Source organism: Lineus longissimus, chromosome 5 (assembly GCF_910592395.1).
Source record: "Lineus longissimus chromosome 5, tnLinLong1.2, whole genome shotgun sequence".
NCBI lineage: Eukaryota > Metazoa > Nemertea > Pilidiophora > Heteronemertea > Lineidae > Lineus > Lineus longissimus.
In genome coordinates, this window is record NC_088312.1 from 7,352,851 (window position 1) to 7,366,309 (window position 13,459).

Below are 13,459 nucleotides of genomic sequence, written 5' to 3' on the forward strand. Positions count from 1 at the left end.
TGCACTGACCCATGACCCCATCCCATTGTGCGCCGACTTTGTTGCGTCTATTTATAGCCGCAAGGCTACAAGGCGACTTATCGCTTCCCCTGTGCAACGAAATAGCGTGAAGAACTATAGCGATGGGTCGCGCTGGCTTGAGAGGCGAGACCATGGCCAGCGCCCGCTCGATGCGGCCCTGCTGATTTACTCGCAATCTGACAAATCGTACAATGTAACATCATGCTATATTAGTAGTTAGTTAGCTTGGGATGAATTACAACACATGGTTAAAAAAGCTTCAGCGTCATAGCGTGTGTTATGACACGGAAAAGGGTTCTGGCTCATTTATGGAATCGATGAACATTACGGCAACAACGAGAACAGTCAATGACAGTCACACAGTCATAAAGAACATCCTCGATACGCGGCTCTTCCTAAGTGGCACAACTCTTCTTCTCTAGAGTCTGTGCAGCTGCGAAATTACGTCCTTACTTGACTGCCAACACAGACCGCAATTTCGTGACTCATGGCATGATGGCACAGGCACATACATGTAGGTCTTGCTTGTCAACATTTTTAAGGTCCAGGTAAAAAATGTCGTTGTATCGGACGTGACGTGAAAAGTATCACCTTTTTTCGGGCGAGTGTTCTTTTCTACAAGTATAGCCTTTTTTGGCTGTTTCTCGGAGTAGCTTGATTTCGTCATCAGTACGTGTATTGACTTTACAGTCGACGAGTTTCAAGATTATAATTGATAATGGATTGAACCCGCGTTCTCATCCAATTCTCAGAATTAAAATGTATAGAATCATTGTCTAGACTCTAATTCGCTTTATTGCTGTCACAGAGACAGAATCAGGAGTTCAAATAGGAACCCGAATTGGTTACATTACCACGAGGCAATTCAACCGATGATTGAGTATTCTAAAGTACATGAGTCCATTGATTATCTGCCTCTTTTAAGTCTCGCTTAACTAAATCTATCACTTCCAATTTTTCATGGTTGCCTTTTGAAGTTCTCAGTCGAACCGACAAGGTGGTTATTCGAAGACTGACCAACAAACCGGCTAGATAACGCGACAGACTGTAGACAAGTAAGATATATATACATGGACGCATGGTATGAGAGAACTCCAACAGATATCAAATTAATGGAACAATATTGTAATAATCGATCCTGTGTAAAAAAAAGCGTGGCAAGGTAAACTTGGCGTGGTGCGCCGTTCGTTTACACATTCATTATTGGTCCGACCATATCTACGCATATACGCCAGGCGACGCCAATAGTCAGTCATAACGCGTGCCTATGGCAAGCCAAAGCGGAATTTATTCAAGACTTTAGAATTACCATTCAAGAAGTTAAATATAAGTTCAAGAAGGAAATATATGTTCAAGACTAAAATATGTTCAACCTTGAATCAAATGTTTTCAACCTTGAATAAAATATGTTCAACCTTGAATAAAATATGTCCAACCTTGAACAAAATATATTCAACCTTGAACAAAATATATTCAAGACTCACGTGACCATATTCAAGACGCACGTGACCACAAAATTGATGACGTAGAGCGTAGAATCTGTGGTACTTCCGATGCGTTCTGTTTCACGACAGGCATTGCGCATTTTGAACCTATAATTTGCCTGATATGTCTGTGAAACATGTATCGACTCTGACATTCACTCGGCATCCATGTCATGATGTGTAGGATTACAGTACATGTCAGGTGTAGGCGGCTAGGTACGTGTACAACCATGTGTCAAAACCTCGTGCGAACAATTCGAGCTCCGAAACGCAACACAAGTACCATGGGTTCGGGAAAGTCCGGACGCGGGTTCGGGAAAGTCCGTAAAGCATCAAAACATGAGCAACTACGTCATCAATTTTTGTGGTCACGTGCGTCTTGAATATGGTCACGTGAGTCTTGAATATATTTTGTTCAAGGTTGAATATATTTTGTTCAAGGTTGAATATATTTTGTTCAAGGTTGACAATATTTGATTCAAGGTTGACAATATTTGATTCAAGGTTGACAATATTTGATTCAGGATTGAACATATTTTGGTCTTGAACATATATTTAACTTCTTGAATAGTAATTCCACGGTCTTGAATAAATTCCGCTTTGGCTTGCCATACGTGCCACACGCATGCATGCTCGCGCGTTATCTGTATGCAATTGGTGCGTGTATCAATTTCCCCGATTGCTGAATGTTAACTTTTCGTATGATTGGAATTAGTTCGTCTGCCAAAAACGGCAAGTTTTCTCTGGTGCCGGTGTAATGTTTTTGAGTGTTTCTATTTTTGAGTGTTTCCCCTCATTGTTTGGGAACGCTAAAAGATAGATTGACAAGTTTTTCTGTGTTTCCCCCTATTGAAAAGTCATGGTCTCTCTAGCTGCCTATTGTTTGGAAACACTGACACATGGGAAACAACCACAGATGTTACACCGGCACGCCAGTGGCATGTATCATTTTCATGAAAGCGACCACTCAAGTAAACTAACGGTGCAGCCATGTATAAACAACTTTTTTTTCAGCCAGCATCTTCGCCTAACTTTTTCAGCCAGCATCTTCGCGTGGTGTATCATATTCGCACTAGAATAACGACCTTGTTATAAGAATCTACTGAGCTGTATATTTTCCTGTGGGGCCACGCGCCTTTCGCAATGGCATTGGGATTATCCTTGATATCAGATATCAAAGACAGATTACCATTACCAAATGTCAAAGCAGAGCGAAGTGATTCACCTGCGCCCATGAAAGTAGTGTTGTACAATTGTATGTCATACTATTTTAGAATGATTGTGCCACTGCCTCTTTTGCACTGTCTTGAATCGCACTAAGTATGAAATCTATACCTAATCGCCCTGATACACTCAAATGACAATCATAGTGATTTGTCCAATCTTCGGCGACATCAAAGAGTGCCAAGCCACATTGATAATTTCAATCTGTGTGAGATTCAGGCGTTGGAATGAGTTTTCGTCTTCGGCATGGTGGAGGATTAATGCCTTCGCCGCTCCTCTTTCAACGACACTGAGACCACAAACGCATGGACTCTTGTGGTGTTCCCTATTCACACTATGAAAGAACTATAAGTCGAGGATGCCCATAGTCCAGGTCTCATTCTATATTTACAGCATCAATAAAATTAGACATATTTGTTCTTGTATGTCATTACAAATCATTTTCACTGTTTGTTTTGTTAAAATCCTTTCCGCTAGCGTGATCGATTGTTCATCGTGCTTTTCGTTAATCGGTAGTCCAAATTAACCAACATGGCGACAAACGAGTAACATGATGCTGACAGGTACCAGTTATTGTCTCCTGACACTTACCAAGTAATTGAAATAACGAAGTATGTCGATATGATGTAGGCTAATCCCAAGAAGGATCTAAAGCGATTCCTCGGGCTTGTTTAACGCATCGCGTAGTGATAAAGTTGCCATGGTCGGGCCGTGACGGACCATGAAAGAGAAAAATATCAACCGTATAATGAAGTGACCGCGTTATCCCCTCGACCACCATTGGTACCTTGGAGTGATTGTAAGGATCCCTGCCTTAATGGCCCGGAATATCGATCTCGCTCATCAGGGATGCCACCAGTGGTCGAGGAGGCCTAATGGTCGTTAGGCGCGGTTCGGTTTCTACGGAATGGCTTACATTAGGTCAACAATACCACGCATACTGCATTATATTGATCGGTACTGGACCGAGATTCTTTCCACATGGGTTTTAAGACGATATATCGGTTTTGTATTCATTAGTGCTCATTGGATCAATCTACTTAGCTTGTGATGAATATGCCATGCGATAAGGCGAATGAAATATGAGAGGTTGTTGTAGGGATGTTTTTCAAAATAGCCAGGGCTTCCTTTGATGAGATAATGGATTCTACTTGGTTCTTTACGCGTTTTATGCACTTAGAGGTTACTCGACGTGTGACATGGCAGCGTGTGGCTGCCTGAAGCCCATACTCCATGGGGACCAATAATTGTTATTGGCTTCTAGAGTATAGTTGGCTAAGTTTCAAATATAGGCACAGATGAAATAGTGGACGAAATAATTGGTATTTCCTCCTTCAGGTGTTGTTCCTTTCACTTCGTGATTGGTTACAGTTGCTATTAAACACTAAACATCATTTGGTGATTTCTCCAAAGGGCAATAAGCTCCAAAAGCAGGTTACGTATGATGACGACTTCCGAATACCATCTCGATATTGCCATTGCTTTGTCGTATTGAGTAGGACATTACAATCATCCAATACGATTAGTAGTAATGAAACGCCAGGTAATAACAACTAGTATCCAGAGATATTCTCGTAATCATTCGTCATCCAAATTCTACGCACGACCAGGGATATTGTACCACAAAATGTTCCATTCTAGATTTTATGTCTGGTCCGGACTGACAGACAGGAGCAACATAATGGTATCTGATCCCAGCAGTCCGCAAAACCAATACAAGTCCTTAACCGTGTCTTTATGCCTCGGCAGGTTGATGGTATAAGATATCAGATCTCGTATATCAGTGACGAATCTGATGCCAACTTGAGGCCGCTGGTTCTCAAGAAAGGGAGACGTGCGGAGGAAGTGTTTATTCTTCGTGTTCGTCTTTGACCGGATGGACATGACGGCGCTATTGAGGCGAGTGTAATGGATTAGATGAGGAAATCTCGCACTGAATTAGAGTGATCCTTGTGCTACCGATACTGAATGGCTACTCATGTTTATCTGGTTATACCATGGTGCACCGGGAGTGAGCTAAATTGGGCCAGCTTTGATATGTGACTATTGTATGCAAAGATTTCAATAGGATGCTCGGTCTCATTAGCCGTGTCTCTGGAGGGTAATCTAATACCCTTACTAGGGAATGGTCAGATGTGGAACAGCGTATCGTGTGTGGAGCCTATACAATTTTGTATTTGATGAAGCCAGTTGTGACTGACTTGAACCGTGGATGATGGATATTGGTGGTAAACTTGGAAACCTACTTGTCTAGTAAATGCAAAATTCCCCATTATCTCCTTTACCGTATTTTGTTACCGGGCGCGGTTTAATTCTATAAGTTACATTCCTATTCCTCCTTTGCTTAATTTACATTTTGATGTTTTGTTTTATTCATCGAAGTTTGTTGATCGCGGGGGAGGATGAACACTTCTTAGAGACGGTGTGATAATTCCGCAGGTGCGGCCCAGCGTTCGATTAAAATTTCAAGCCAATGAAAGCGCGTTTGGGATGCATTGATTGTTTTGAATAGCAACCGCCTTCCAAGGAAAGATGTAACAGCCGTTTTCATTGGGCGGTGTGGACTATCGGTAAAACCATCGGTAACACGAGGACCAGTAACGTGTGGGCGAGGAGGATCATACATGTACCACTGCTCTGGTATTCGAGGATGTGCTGGACATGACATGCGATCATTTCCGACAGGTGACTTGAAAGACAAAGACAAAGCAAATGCCAAAACCGCCGGCAAGACAGTTTCCGTTCCCTAGGGACCAAAGCGTATGAAGTATCAACTTAATACGGTATCATTTAACTAGCAAGTCTCATTACCAACGGACAAAGAGCTGACCTATATTGTAGACGCTTTGCCGGAGGTATTCCCGACCAGATAAGCAAATTAACAAGGATTGGTCAAACGATATCCGATTAAGACAGGTTTCTCTTCATACGTCGAGTCTCAAATTAGGGAAATGGGTGCAAACAACCTCTGTACTTTGATTGTACTATAAGTATACGGTCTAGTATCTTCAGACCATTGTCCAATTTCATCAGTGTATACTTGTATATCAGGGGACTTTCTTAGTCCTTTTGTGACTGTCTTTTACATCCATTTTGTATTGTCTTTTAGTGTGAGATTTAATAATAAAGGGATCTCACTTGCATTAACTTACTCACACCTACTTAGTTTTAATATTTGGATTTACCGCGCCATCATTTATCCAGTTTCTTCTTTTCCATTAAAGGTAAGATTGTCGAATACCATTACCGTATCATATGATAGTGTACTACTCCAAAACCTCTACCAAAGCAACTTGTTAATAAAAAAGCATTTGTAAGTGTAAATATCTTAGTTTGTGTTTAGAAAACATCCTATGTTATGACAGCGTCATAAGTAGAAACAAGATCAGCCAACTGCGATTGGCATGTTCTCTTTATTCCACTTGTATTGGTACCTCTTTGAGTTCTTGCCTCTGGCACTGACACTAAAAAATGGAAAGGGTGTCCGTAAAGCCGAAACAGAAACATGAAGGGAACGTTGCCCAGTGACGAACTCCTGTCTGAAATGTTGTTCTGGATGAATTGAGTCTTGGGTACATGTAGGATAGCGATTTTTTGGTCTGTAGCTTATGCATACGTATGCTAATGTTTTGATTTGCACGTACATGTAATAGTGACATAATAGTGACCGAAGGTTCATGGGTAGTGGCTCCCTTGTTATATACAACATACTACTTAGCTGGAATAGATACATATCATCACAATGACAACACGGTATCATTGTTCGGATATTCAACATGCACTACCATTCGAATTGGAGTTATAAGAAGAGGAATATAAATTCCGCTCTAATGTGTTCGTGATGCCAACCTGTAGCGGTGATTCCACCTTTTTAAACATCTGTTTCTACTTGCGACCGTTTTGTGTTACACAGACTTCCTAATCGAAGGCCATCCACATGAAAGCTCTAAGTCATGGTGAGGTGAAACGGCTGGCAGAAAAAAAACATTGGTCTACATGAATGTCAAGGTATAATTATTGAGTAGTTGTGTTGTTTGTCTCAAGAACACAAATGTATCAAGGTACTGGATATTCTCTGCCTGTAGCGCTATTGTAATGCATTCACATGTTGTGTTGTTTGCTGTTAGTTACAGATGAGAAGAATATCTCCACATCAACATACATGTAGGTTCCCATTTCGTTGAATGCCTTGTAACATAGACAAGGTAAAAAAGCCGGGAAAGATTATGTTAATGGCATACCGAAACCAAAGGTATATTCAATGGTATCATTCCTGAGAATGACATTACGTCTATTTGTCCATCCTGAAAGATGTTTCGTGGAGGTCGATTGATCAAGATCACCCTGATCACCCCTTGACACGATTGTAGAACAATCGGAATTTAAGCCTAGGAGCGAGCGGGCTTTGTTGAAAGACAATAGACCGTGTATTGGGCGACGGACTGCGAGTGTAATGGATCATTTGTCAAGTTATTGTGGCTATGTTAGGTAATGAGGTATTGTTGCTATGTTAGGTAATGTGATATTGTGGCTTTGTTTGGCCAGCAGCGAGTTATTGACACAAAAGAAAAATCGCATTGTCTTGGTTCACGCTTTTTAAGCTTACTTAGAATGTATTTCGGTGTTCTCCTGATATTTCTGAACAATGTACATGTACATGGTATTGCCAAGTATTTATCACAGGTTAACCAGCTCTACCGACAGGCCTCTTTCCTCGCACCACGAGCCCGACACCAGCGGAGCAACAGGTGAACATATCGATGACATCCAGTCGGCGGGAGGCCGCGGCTTGGAAAACTGATGAGGCACTAGGAATTCCCAACCAACGCAACAGTAGATCAGTGCAATCTCCAGGTGGTGCGAGTGCGTATCAGTCCGGTATATACGGCACTGACGCTGTCCGAGAACCTCTCAGTATATTTTGAAGTGATCTTCGAAGTTACCGATGATTTCTGCTCCAACGTAGTCCGATGTGTCTTTCCACCCCGTTTGTGTTTGTGCCCCACGCTATAGCATAAATATTTAGGACCCGAGAATCCTATTCAAATCAATATGATCTCAGTATCACTGAGTCCTCACAATAAGTACCACTACATTTAAAGATACAAATCTAGATTCCAGCCGGGCCCTACTGTGCAGCACGATTCTGCATTGCTAAATGGACTGATGTGGTTCATACGAAAACAAAACAAAATGAAGAACAACATTTTAAACTTTTATTGATACTCGCAAATGCATCCCATACTGCACTTTATCGAATTTCAGTTCAGTGCACTTTACATTGACAATCTATGAAAGAAATTGTTGTGCCACGGATTGCATCAGCAGCTCAACCGCATTGGTTCATACACGCATCACTTGGTTATGTTCAATTGAGGGAAACTATCCCGAGGGACAAGTTGGGAATCTCGTCGGAGAACTTGCAAGCTTGAGAGCATTTTACAGAAGAAATGGGCGCATGATATTTCGTACAAACGGAAGCATTGTGTTTGTGTATTATCTCGTCTGTGTTTACTCACTCATGAAGAGACTTGCATTAACCATTTTTGTCTTGTGGAGGAAATCGGTGCTCGAAAACTGTCCCTAAGATAAATAGCGCAAAAGACACAACATATCGAGGTAGGTATTTTAGTGTGTACATGTACTTATGTGTATTGTCATTTCTAGTATGTCTTCGGAGAGTTGAGAATCACGCACCAGTTAGAGTAAAGTCCAACCACCCGAGGCATTCCATTACATTGACTCAAGGCCTTGCATCTTTCAGGAAACATTCTGAAGATATCGTCATTGCAACGTTCACGAGCAATTAGATCTGAAGGTGTCCGTCAACAATGACAAGGAACCATTATTTCGCTTTTCCCATTTGTATGAGTGTTGAAGAATAACGAATGATTGCGCAAGTCCAAAGATATATTTTTCGTCTAAGATTGCTTTTTCGTCTACGCCAAAAGCTTTGCTTAGACCTCGACACGATATAATGTAGGATGAAAGAAGCCCTGATGCAATATATTGCTTGCAGTAATTAGGAATGGTCATCAGTGCCATTTCCATTAGACTACTCATAGCAAAAGGGTGAATTTGGGCATGGGATTCAAGTGGCCAGGAGGATAATGTTTCTCTTGGACACTATGCGCCGCTTCACGTAGCGTCACACTATTCCGATATCGAATAACGATCAAGTGTTCAAAGCGGCCTTGGGATTGCTTGGGAATTTCACGTCGGCCTTTGGTTACATTCCCATTCCGTCCAAGTAAATTGGTTATTGCAGTTTATTTTTAGAAAAAAAAACTTTTGAAAGGATGAAGGGATTACTAAAAGCGCCTTTTTTTCCTCCTTCACCTTCATTTCTCTTGTGTTTCGCTGTGGTGGTGCAGAATACCTAGTCTGGAAAGATTACACAGAAATGCCGGAGGTCCGGAAAATATGGTACTATTGAAAACCTTTAGAACTTAGTGAGGTTTACGGTATCGGTTTTCACCAAGTACTTGTATTCAAGGTTTATTTCCGAAATCTTATAACACTTATTGGAAAGGCCGTGTTTAATTGCCAAGGCAGTCATTCCGTATGGGAAAACGTTGAAGCAAACACAATAATCAGTACGGAAGACTCGGAGTTTCTTCATGTTGGAAACAGATACAGAAAAGTGGTATAAATGCTTTTGCCTCCAGCATCTGTTCGGAAGATAAAAGCTCAGTGGGAGAAAGGAAAACTAACACCTCAGAGATGTGGATCTCTGGTAAGTTGGTGAATGATTCCTTTCAAATTATGGGAAATAAGGTAACCTGCATGGGTTGCGAGTTCGAAGGGCATACATGTACTTGAAACTCTGGCTTCATTACAGGGCCCGGATGTGGATATTGCTGGGTGGGTGTCACTGTTCACAAAGACGCAGCGATATTTTTTACAATCACCGACACAATGAACGCCGCGGATGTTCATATTTTTCAATGCGTTTCTGAAGGGAGTTTCCGAACCGCTCTATTCAAAGGAGCATCTCCCAGCGATAGCAGTTATGTTTGTGGCATTATTTATCATAGCCATTCTACAAGTTTGCCCGTGTCATTGCCCGCCAGCGTTTCCATCTCCGGCCTTCACTGCATTTGCCTATTATCGATCAACTGATCAGTCAACTGGTGGAACCCCTTAAAAGGGTCAGTCAAGCGACTCCTAGGGCCAATTTATGGATCCGGAGATTGTGCAATTTCCTCACGTCGCTGGCTTGTTCTCAATTATGATGTCATTCTCAACGATTTCCCGTCGCCAAGAATCGAATAGGATGGATGAGCTTGGAACTATCAATCACTTTTGGGCTTCAGGGGTCAAGTCAACAATTATGCCAAAACAATTTTTGGTGAACCGTCTCTGCGTCGGGAACTGGGGCTGTAATCCGGTGCGAACGATATGAGAATGCGAATGAGTAACTCTACAGATACGATAGCTAGCCCGTCATCTATTGAGGCCAGGGCCAAGTTGTTAAGAACAAGTTTTGTCTCTAACGCTGGCGTTAACAAGACTTGGCGTTATCTAAGCAGTGTTAGTGACAAAACTTGTTTGGGAAAACCAGGCCCTGGGTAACATCTTCACCGACTATGTCACACTCCACGCTGATCTAAGGATTGATTTTCGCCGCTGGTAAGTCGGCATGGTAGAACTCATCCATAAAAGCGTCTACTCTAATGGAGCTTGCACCCCATGGGTACGTGGTCGTAATACAAGTAAATCCTACTACGAATTATTTAGCAAGCCGGTAATATTGATATGATATAGCAAGATGACAAGGATGTAACGACGATACTTCCAACAAAAGCACCGACTAAATGCATGATTTTTTTCACCCTGAAAGTCTGTGCTGAACCCGTAGGCGGTACCAAAGACAAAGAACCGTATATTGTATCAGTCTATGAAATGATATGCGAGAAACTACATCACCATCTCTCCGATTGGCTTTTTAGGAAGCAAAACATTTCCTTTTCATCTGGGCTTGGGGGCGTTTAAGCCATGTCGCAACAGCTCGAGCATCAAACTGCCCTACTCCTGGCGTTCAGGAAATGCAGTAGACTTAAACGTAGAACATGTCAATCTGTAGATTGATGTAAAGTCTTGATGCAAAGAAGCTTTGGTTGGGAACGGCGAAGTGGCCAATTTTACTCGGAATTGACCGCCTCCGCCATTTGCCACCTCCGTATTCTCCTGACCTCAGCAGCCGCTTCAGCCAGGAAAGAACCTGAACTTATCATCTAATCCGACTAAAGCATGGACCACCAGATCCTTTGACATGAAATGGAGTGGCTAAGGAACATGATTGATGAAAAAATGTTTGGTAAGTAAATGGCAATAACCGAATGAATAGTGGCGGTGTAATGACGCAACGCAAGAAATTTAGTTCGTTTTTCCAAATCGACATTGTTTCTGTATCTTACTTTACGTACATGCAGCTGCTGGATATTCAACTGCTAAAGAAAGAGTTTAGATAGACTGACTGCAGGAGGAAGAGTTTAGATATGCTGACTGGTGAAGGGAGAGTTGAATAAACAAACCATGGTGACCTGTTCCGGGAAGAAAAGAATAAGTCCGAAAGTAAATGTGCTGACAAACGCATTGGTTGGGAATTTATATTTTGCTGTAGCCCTTTTACCGGTCGAGCTCGATCCAGCGTTGGCTTGCTAACCATTTTACATGGCAAGCTGAAGAACTGATTTGCCCCAGTGGAAGAGATTGCCGTTGCAGTTGGGAATTTGGCATGTTCGGGATCACATTAAAGGAAAATCTTCAGATTACCATTTTTGTGATAGGACATTCGGCTATAAAAAAACACATTAACTAATCTAATTAGCGCATGAAAAATCGTCCTTTTGCAAAGTGGACTTGTGTGTTCTTGACATCCAAACTACCATTCCTTGGTATCCCTTTGTCGATGCAGGAAATTAAACGACGAGAAAATGTGGTGAGAAAAGTACCGCATTTTTGCCATGTGTGCTGCTAGTCAGATGGGGGTTATCAGTAAACATGATAATGGCCGGGGCCATGAAGATAATCATTTAGAGATGCATTTTTTAGCACTAGATAATCAATAACTTCATCTCTTTGTCCAAGCATCATGACCAAGAAACCGCTTTTTTATGCCAGCATTTAAGAAGAAGGTGTTGCATATAACCTCAATCAACTATCTTCTCGTCGAATCTGCGCGCGTACTTATGGTCGCCCATTAGACCTATTGGCAAATGTGTATGGAGGATGACTCCATTATAAGAAAGTCACTGCAGTTTCTCGTTTACCCTGTACTCGGCAATTGTCTTCTCCGATAAATGTAGTGTCTCTCTGTCTTTACTGGAATGTCCACAGTCCGCATGAAGATGAAGATCCAAGGTAATAACGATTAAATTAACAAGTTGCTTCTAATGTAATTGGTCATAGAGACATTTCCCCGTCATTATCTCGCAAAACTGCCAGAGCGGTATAAATCGCCATCGGAAATGAAGGCAGGTTGAACATGCAGCGGTAGCGGAAATGTTATATGCGAGGTGATGGCCAATTTCTTTCTTTTCTTCATATACCAGAATATGCATGATTGTGTTGCTCATATGTCATGGACAGGGAACAGACTCAATAGAGTCCACAGATGTCATTAAAAACATATACTCGCGTGGCCAGAGGGTCTGTTCTCGAAACCAAGCTGTGGGAATCGCTGACTGCCAACGTTGTGACTGGCACTTTTGAGAGTTTGATATGGCAAACATCAAACTACGGTGAAAAAGGATGAAAACTCGAGATAAATTTCAGTCACCTGTCACATATTGTTAAGATTACTATCATCCTTTTAAAACTAGGCTTCCGCATAAGAAAATTCGTATCGTATAAATTGACTTAAGATTCCAAGGTGCCTGAGGCTGTATACAAAGAGTGACTCTCAGGTACCATGAGATTTCGCTGTGGAATTATATCAAAGGCTTTTATCGTTGGCAAGCTGTTAGGAAAAAGAATTGGGACGCGACTTTCTGGTGGTTATTGAGTGTTATTTGAATCGTCATCAGGGACACCAACCCGATCGGTTACAAAATGTCATATTAAGAATTCAGCGCTCTTAAGACGCGATACGCACAGGACAAAGTACATGTATCATTTTACGCGGAGAGTATGACCCAGCACGGGCGGAATGAGACTGGTGAACAAGAACTCGTAAGACTTTGATTACGAGCCAGGCCAGATGAATTCGTGTCGTGATTACCGAAAGCCAAAAAACACTGCTTTTATCAGTTAGCATCTTTCTCTTTCGTGTTATTCTTAATTGAATCGACGTCTTCTGCACTTCAATCCAGTCTGGTACCTTGAAACTTAACACACTCTTCGTCAACAGAGCGACTTGACTTCAAAAAAACATATTTCTTTCAGGTAATTTAGCTGTCTGACTTAATAAACGTATGTCGGTTCGTGCTACGACTGTTTTTATTTTTTTAACTCAAGTATACATTAAGTTACCGAGAAATGTTAGATTCTTCATTATTCACAGAAGACCGAATATTAAACTCATCCTTCATTTATGTCTTGTATGAGCAATTCCAAGCGCAGAACAAGGAAATATTCAAATAATTTTTAATTGACTTTAAATTTTAAATTCCATGTTTGTTTTATTACCGGCTGACATGCAAAGATATTTCCAAAGATTTCCGTAAGTCTTCCCGAATGTTAAAAAATATTGCATGTAATCTCTTGGTTTCGTGCATGGTCTTATC

The 13,459-nt window shown here is 41.5% G+C and overlaps 1 protein-coding gene across 1 annotated transcript in view; it reads right to left on the reverse strand.

The window, feature by feature from the left end:
- LOC135488159 (pyrokinin-1 receptor-like) overlaps positions 1-13,459 on the reverse strand; it is a 94,658-nt gene that overhangs the window by 63,241 nt on the left and 17,958 nt on the right. The window lies entirely within an intron of this gene.